We start from the raw sequence: 9,325 nt of genomic DNA, 5'->3' as shown, positions 1-9,325 counted from the left end.
TAGGTCTAGCCTGCCCCCAACTCTCATAGGCCCAGCTTTCCTCCAACCTTGATAGGCCCTGCCTGCCCCCAATCCAACCAAGCCTGCTCCCAAGCTGAATCGGCCCAGCCCCAAACTAATTGGCCCAGTCCACTCTCCTACTTCCTCCCTCTCTCTCTTACCCTGTGTGCCCCTATTATGTTACCTTGTCTGCCCCTTTCCTTTCTATTTTGTGCCTGTATGCCCTTATTTTCCTAAATACTTGGTGTGTCAGTAGCCAGCAACACTTTGTCTAGGGGCCCCGCCAACATGGTCCCAATTGGGCCCCACATTTGATAGGACCAGCCCTGCTTACAGCCACCACAGGATTCACACCGGGGAGAAACCTTTCACTTGTTCAGAATCTGGCAAAAGCTTTGATGTCCATGATGTGGCATCATTGTTCACTATTTGTAAAATAATGACTTCATATAAAGCAGTCTGTACAGCTCTTGGGTTTACTGAGTACCCCTTAGCATTAAATATCTCCCATTCGGACCTTTGAGGATTTCTTTTGGTTTTTATGACGGGATCGCCGCTCTAGCTTTATTTGTGCAATCTGAGGCATAATAGAACTGAGGGTATAAATTAGAGTGAGTGTCTGTTGTAGAAAGATGGTGTCTGCTTCCAGACGCTTGGCCTCTTCCAGATATTGCTTCCTTTGGCCCTTAACCTTAGAGATACCAGTCTGGGACTCATAACTCTGCCCCACCCTACATCTCTGAACTCATCTCTATATACTCACCCAACCGCTTACTACGCACCTCTACTGGCCTGCTACTCAACTCTTCTCTCATTACCTCCTCACATGCTCGCATTCAAGACTTTGCAAGGGCTGCACCCCTCCTCTGGAACTCTCTCCCATGGTCTCTCCGACTTTCTCCCAACCTTTCTGCTTTCAAGAAATCTCTTAAAACGCACTTCTTTCGAGAAGCCTACACTCACTCTGCTAAACTACCAAACGCAACACCACATACAGTACCACATTTCTCACCCACTTAATTCGATCTTGCCCACTCCCACACCTTGTGTATTACTCCCTTCCCTTTAGACTGTATGCCTATGCATAGGGCCTTCCTCACCTTTTTGTACCTGTATTGATTGTGATGTATGTAACTCCATATGTTCTATGTATATAATTCATGTGATTTAGTTGTATAATCACATATACTTTACAGTGCTACACATTATGTTGGCGCTATATAAATACATGTTGTTTATAATAATAAATATACAGTCTTTAGTATATGCCCAGACTGGTAGCTGTTTAGTATAGACTAGGGCCAGATGATGTCAACACTACCCTGCTGCTCCCCTTGCCTTTATCAACTGTAGGCGGATTTCAGTGCGAAATGCAAAATGTTGCACGTAAGCACCGAAATCCGCCACAGTTGCCTGCACCAGAGCAAAAACAATGCTTCTAGGTATACAAATTTCATCCAGTAGACAGCACTCCCTTTTCAATAAAACCGTCTTTATTCTTATTTGGACAGCAACATCATGCAACGATTCGAGTGGCACTCCAATCTTTGTCAAGCATAAATCACCATGTTAACACCTGAACTTAAATATCCTGAGGCACAGTGCCCCCTGGTGTCATCACACATTATAGCATAACATATGCAAATATCATTACTGTTACAAAAATATCCAATCATGGTTACAAAGTATCAGCATATATACATGCTTTCCTGTTCTTTACAAATTCACTTATATCCATAGTAAATAGAACAACTTATCTGCAACGTGTCCCATAAGGATTGTAACCCAATCAGGATAAGGAAATTTAAAATGTCCACGCAACCACCTATAAAAATAAAATCAACTTAAAGTTAAAATCATTTCAATAAAAATGGATGCAAGTCATAATCATGGTTCAGACCGTTAGGGGCCAGTGTACCCAACCTCCTTATCCACTGAGCCTCCCTTCGTAATAATTCCTTATCACGGTCTCCCCCACATCTCTTTCTTGGGACTGTATCTAATATTTGAAACCGAAGTTGACTTATAGTGTGACCATTAGCTAATGGCTGGTTCAATCTATTTCTAATTGCCGATTTATGCTCAGTAAGCCTATCACGTATACATTGAATGGTTTTTCCCACATAGATTTTCCCACAGGGGCACTTAATACTATACACCACATAAATGGATGCACAGGTAAAGAAACCCCTAATGGGAATACGTGTACCTCTCAGTGGATGATGAATCCATTCACCATTTAGAACATTATTACAGTGGCTACATCCACAGCATGGAAACGTCCCATTTTTTCTTGGTTTTTAGACCCACACCAACCCGCCCAGCAGTGATGTAAAAAAAAAAGGGGCGGGCACAAGTCTATAAATTTAGGTACTGTGAGCCAGCAGTGCTAGGTCGCAGGCGGGGAGGGCAGGAGAAGAGCTCAACCTGGACCTGCCTGTGACCTGAATATTTTGTGCAGGAGCCAGCGCTAACCTGCTGGTTTCAGGCCAGCCTGCACATAAGTACAACGGATTCTCCACAGGCCGAGATCCAAAGTAGATTAAGAGCTATCCTCTAGTCCACTACCTCCTCTATCTCCCATTCCTGTACATATGTTAATTAGTAGTGCATTTTCACCGTGGTTCTTATTAACCATGTGTGGTGAGATCAGGGTAAAATTGGAGCTGTATCCCTTCGTAGATGAATCCAAAGGTCAGCCTGGCTTTTTTTATGATATTTTTTTTAGGCTATAGTCATGTACCCTACAAATAATTTCTTTGGGAATGTCATTGTCTAGATTCTTGGGTCTCAGTGCTGTGTGGGCCTGATCGAGTAGTACTGACTCTTATTACTTATTAAATATCAGTCTCAGGGTGTTATTAAATCTGGGCCAATGGCTTATATTATAGTGCCTCTAACCGTTCTCTAGGTTCTCCGAGTGTTTACAGAGGTTCTGTATTTGGTTTGATTGAGTGTGAATAATTCAGCATGTCCATTGATGTGGCATCTGCTTGTTCTAAACCTGCAACCTGGGTTGCCATGTTTTGGATACCTGTGCTCACCTCCTAAATGTCTGTTTTAGGGGCATCCTTGATTTTCTGGATTAGTCATTTCAGATCTGTCTTGGTGGGTAAAAAGCAGGTCTGGACAGGGTCGGACTGGAGCAGGGGGGGCCCACTAGGTTCCGAACTTCTGGATCTGGACTGGGAGTTAAAATAAGCCCTGGTATTCCAAGTACACAGATGCCCAAACAGACCCCAACCAGCCTACTAAATTGTGACATTATATGGCATCTTACAGCAGCCCCTCTGGCATTTGTCAGAACCCAGGCCTGGTAAGAAGTGCAGGTGAGCCCTCAGGTCCCATTCCTCTTTATCACTTGAGGGATCTTCTGGTGCAGTGCTACCTAGGGAAGTGTCTGATGCCATCTGGGTTCCAGTGTGTGAGCTTTTGATTAGTTTAGGGAGCTTTGCCGGCCGGGGCTTTTGGTGGTGGTGGTGGGGGGGGGGTCTGATCAGGTGCATTTTGTGGATCAGTGGTGAGCTTGGTCTTTTTGTGTTTCCCCATTGCCTTGATTGCCTTGTTATGGCAGGTTTTGGTGCCTTTTAGTATTTTGTAGGCCCTGGAGCTTCTGTGAAGGACATCTCTACCCCTACCTACCATAGCTATGCCCCCTCCACCACTGGACAACTTTATCATTGAGAATCAATTGGTATGTCACTGACCAAGTCTATATAAAAACAGTGCTATTTTTCAATCTAAGTACTTACGTGTCTGTGGGGCAATGTCAGAGTGACTTTGCCGTAGTATCATGCCTGCTTTCTTTAAACCAGGAGGCTTGCTGCTGCACAGGAGAAGAAGCCGGCTTCTGATGACATGTAGATGGCGCCAATGCCAATGTCAAAATGGTGGCAGCAAAAAGGTTACTTTCACTTCCTGATTCTGATCATATTCCAGTTTTTGAAATCTTAAATATTAGCAGTTGGGCTGAGGCTGTGAAAGGTACAATGGAGCATTCACACATCCTACAAGAATGAACCTACTATAAATAAGGTTTTTCAGAGTTGGGCTCGGCAAGCAGGACACTGGGTAAAAACCCAGTAGGCTCAGCCGAAATAAAGACTTTTTCCAACTACTTTATATTTTCTACGTGTCACTGTTTTTCTAATATTGAAGTGTAAAGTGGGATTTTTAACCTTCTAAAGCAGCTCTGGGATGGGGAGTAACCAACCCCATAAACTGTTCTAAATTGATACATTAGTTGATACATTTCTTATTGTTGTCCCTGCTGAGCTGAATCCCTGGGTTTCATTAAAGGCAGCTGTTAGAATTGATACAATAGTTGCTAATACTTTAGAGATGCTGCTGAGAAATGTATCAACTAAATGTTGCCAAATTTGTAACAGTCCTGAGTTTGCGCTTGAATTACTAAAATGCCAGATTGAAACACCAGAGATAGGAAAATTAAACTTAAATTTTGGAAAAACTGTAAAAAATAAAAAACTGAAAGTAATTGAAAAAAGTCTTTATTTCTGGAGAACAATCTGAAAACAACTCAACTGAAAAAGTGTTTGGAAGGCGAACAACCCCTTTAAAGGGATGGTTCACCTTTAAGTTAACTTTTAGTATGTTATAGAATTGCTAATTCTAAGCTACTTTTCAGTTGGTCTTCATTATTATTTTTTTTTAGTTTATCAATTATTTTTCCCTTTTCTTCTACCAAATAAACCCCACCAAATAAAACAAATGCTCTGTAAGGCTACCAGTGTATTGTTATTGCTACTTTTTAGTTCTCGTCTTCCTATTCAAGCGCCCGCTTATTCATATTCCAGTCTCTTATTTAAATCATTGCAAACTGGAGAGCTGCTGAATAAAAGCTAAATAACAAATAATAAATTGTCTCAGAATATAACTCTCAACATAATAAAAAAAGTTAATTTACAGGTGAACCACACCTTTAAAGGGGAAGGAAACCTAGTTGGCGCAAACTGTGTTGCCCACCCTCCCCCCTGGCCTACCCGTCCCGCTGGGCAAATGCCCCTAACTTGTTACTTACCCTTCTGCGCAGGTCCAGTCCAGGGAGTTCCCAGCGACATCTTCTTCCATGCAATCTTCTTCCTGCTTTGAACGCTGTTTTGGCACATGCGCAGTAGGAGCATTTTGCCGGTACGGATTTACTGCGCATGCGCCAAAAGTCACGATGTACTTTTGGCGCATGCGCAGTAGATCGTATCGGCGAAATGCTCCTACTGCGCATGCGCCGGTCAAAGCAAGAAGAAGATCGCGTGGAAGAAGATGTCGTCTGTGAACTCCCTGGACTGGACCTGCGCAGAAGGGTAAGTAACAAGTTAGGGGCATTTGCCCAGCGGGATGGGTAGGCCAGGGGGAGGAGGGAGGGTGGGCAACACACGGGAGGGGGGAGGGTTTTTGCGCCAACCAGGTTTCCTTCCCCTTTAAGAGAAACTCCTATGGTTGAATATCCTCCTCCTACTTATGGTTCAATTCCCTGTATCAACCAAATGCTCATGACTTGGCCAATCACACCATCCCAATTTTATTTATGCACAAGATCATAAGTGCAGAGCAAGCGCTGCCTTGTGTGTTTCAATACAATATTTTCTGTGTAAATATGGTGTCATAAATTGTGTAAATTTGCGTGGGTGAGTGCAGAAACAATATATATATATGATCCAGTGCAGGGAGATGCTGAGGAAACACAATTAATGATAAATGGAGGGCACACCAAAAACATTCAATTCAGATTAGTGAGAGGTGCAGAAACAAATGTTACCCCTACCTCAGGTAACCCATATCACTGATTCATCTGCATGTTTGCACACTCAAAACAAAAACAATTTGGCAAAAAGGGTGGTTTAAAAATCAATTTTTACTCTTTGTTCAAGAAAAACATTTTACACAGACAACGCCTTACAAAACATGGAATAATTTTGACAATGTTAAAAAGTAGCATAGAATATCAACCACCCATTAGTTATATGCAGCAAGCAAGAAATCAGCAAGGGAGCGGATACACCTACCAGAAAAATGAGAATGGCCCCAACGTTTCGGCACCAAGGCCTTTGTCAAGGGGATTCTGATGCTTACCAAGTTTACTAGAGGTATAAATACCCTGTTCAATCACCAGCTGGACGCTTCGTTCGCGCGCTACCTACACTTCCGGTATACGTGATGTCACTTCCGCCTACGTCACTTCCGCCGATGAGTCATCAGGCTTGGTGACGTGGCGCTATACTGCGCGTATTCAAAGAAGAGGCACACGCATTTGTTTATACCGTTACTAGGCAACTTCCTCTACATGTGCCATTATTTGTTTACATTCAAGGATGGAGCATGCGCACAGGTTAACCTCGTTGCTAAACAGCTTCCTATACCTGTGACCCTATTGTTTACATAGCCCCAAACATATACACAAATATAGCGTCCAGAAAATTTACAGATCAGAGAAAGAACCAAATATATCTTATAACAATACAATTCATATGGCTTTGAAAAGTGCAATAGTGCAAAGGTGTGAGCAGTGTTCCATATCATATAATATTATTAAAAAACCTAAAAGCATATATATAAATCATGTGACATCTCATATCGTTTTTTCAAATTCATCTAATAACCATATCCATAAGTGAAACTTTTAAATTTAAAAATAATATATACTTCATTATATGTTAAAATTCAAACTTATACCCCGTGTATAGTAAACGCATATTTAAATACATAAAATGTGCAATTATATCTAGTGATTCCTTGATCTTTCATATGATTAGGAAAGATCAATTAGACATATACCCCATGAATCACTTCATGTTTGATGATTCTACATATATATATAAAGTGCAATATATTTAAAGTGACAGTGCCCATTTTACTTATATAATAGATACTTCATGCCATATTTTACAAAAATTCATGTCATATTTTACAAAAATTGACATCCATATATAAAGGAATTATTTTCAGTTGATATTGTCCCATAAGATCTGTAAAGATAGTGACATAAAGAAAAATTAAAACATAATTAAAAACATCAGACAACAAATAACGTATACTCATTTCACTGGAGGAAAACCAGCAGCCGGTATTCTGGAATTAGGTAACAGTATATTTTATAATTTAAAGGGGAACTCAGGCTTCCAAACCAAAATTTGATAAATAGGCCTACATAACACAGAAACCCCTAATATACCCATCACAGTTACCTGTTTCTTCAAAAAGAATGAATAAATGCCATTTTCTATGCTGAAATCCAGCTGGTTAAAGGACCAGTAACATCAAAAAATGTTTTTAAAAAATTCGTTAGAATACAATGAAAAAAAACACCAGGACAAGTTAAACTTTTAAATTGCAAACTTACTGAAACTCGACTTCCTGTCCCCTACAGAAAAGGCGACACGGCGACCATCCATACTGCGATGCTCGATTTCTCCTCCCTGGCTATTGTAGTGACAGTGTCTCACCACCCGCACCAGCACCACAGCCACGGCTTCAGCGTGAATATGCCTCTTCCTGCAGTGTAGCTTTCCCGTGAAGCACATGCGCTGCTGCGCACCAGTGACCCGTCTAGTCTTACACAGGAGCTGGATACTCGGGAAGATGCACCAAAGTACTTGAACAACTATACATTGGTGATATAATAACACTCGCCCCCCGTCAACCACCGATACCGTATCACCCCCGTTTCCGCCCCATAAGGGCCCGTGCCCTACAGGAAATTACTATTAATGAGGCGCCGTGGTCACCAGGTACCTGTAAGGAGCGCTTACATAGTGCTGACAGAAGCGCCGAGTGGCGGGGGAGCTCTAAATAACGGCTGTGTATCGGTGGTTGACGGGGGGCGAGTGTTATTATTTCACCGGTGTATAGTTGTTCAAGTACTGGGTGTTATCTGCACTTTTGTGCATCTTCCCGAGTATCCGGCTCCTGTGTAAGACTAGACGGGTCACTGGTGCGCAGCAGCGCATGTGCTTCACAGGAAAGCTACACTGCAGGAAGAGGTATATTCACGCTGAAGCCATGGCTGTGGTGCTGGTGCGGGTGGTGAGACTCTGCAATCTCCAGATTGACGGACCTGTTAGACGGGATACTGTGGGGGCTGCCGCTCGACATGCTGCTGCTGTCCGAACTCTATGTTGAACCACGAGGGCTGAGTGCAGGAGACATGGACTGGGGAGAAGAACAAACCCTGCTCCGCCAGCCAACGCTCCTACAGCTTCAACCTCCTTCACACGCTGTCACTACAATAGCCAGGGAGGAGAAATCGAGCATCGCAGTATGTATGGTCGTCGTGTCGCCTTTTCTGTAGGGGTTTCTGTCGAGTTTCAGTAAGTTATTCCTTAATAAAGGATTTGCAATTTAAAAGTTTAACTTGTCCTGGTGTTTTTTTTCATTGTATTCTAACGAATTTTTAAAAAAAATGTTTTTGATGTTACTGGTCCTTTAAGAGTTCTCTTTCTGCATCATTTGAAATCCTGGCAGGGAAGGCAGGGACTAAACATTGATGTTACAAATTGTAACAACTACTCCACAGTTTAAGGTGGCCATACACGGGCCGATAAAAGCTGCCGACAGACCGTGTCGGCAGCTTATTGGCCCGTGTATGGGGCCCCATGACGGGCTTCACCGATCGAGATCTGGCCGAAAGTCGGATGGGACAGAAAAATCCCGTCGGATCGCGGCCGCATCTATTCGTTGATGCGGTCCCGCGATCCGACCGCCCGTTTGGGCATCGTTAGGATCCGATCGTTGGGCCCTAGGGCCCACGATCGTATCAGCCCGATATTGCCCACCTCAAGGTGGGCATATCGGAGGGAGATCCGCTCGTTTGGCGACATCGCCAAACGAGCGGATCTCTCCATGTATGGCAACCCACAATGCATTGCACTGGGATGTTCAGTTCCTTATTGAAATCACATGTACAGGGAATTGTGGGGTTTGGAGGATGCAGGCTGAGAACAGATGGCTGTTGATACAAAGTAACAGCTCAGCAAAGTAGTCAGACAGATCAGCAGGGGGCTCAGAGAACTGTTGCAGAAAAGTCTGCCTATTTTTAAGTTGCTAGAAATTATGTTTACTTTTCAAAAAGCTTAAATGGTTGTGTAGAGTTTCCCTTTAATAACAGATGCAGGGAGTTGCCTAGTGTGTGACTGTATTATGGACTGTGCGTTAAAAATCATACCGCATGATGGCTAAAAGTTTTCCAATCGCTACCCGTAGAAAATCGAGTGTTGGTAGATGATTGGCGAGCTGCCACCGATGACAGGAACGTGCGTAAGAACGACGCAAGACAGCGCGGGTTTGTGTCAGCAATGTGTGGGCAGGGCTTCTT

This window comes from Xenopus laevis, chromosome 1L (assembly GCF_017654675.1).
Source record: "Xenopus laevis strain J_2021 chromosome 1L, Xenopus_laevis_v10.1, whole genome shotgun sequence".
Taxonomy (NCBI): Eukaryota; Metazoa; Chordata; class Amphibia; order Anura; family Pipidae; genus Xenopus; species Xenopus laevis.
This window is presented reverse-complemented; position numbering follows the sequence as displayed.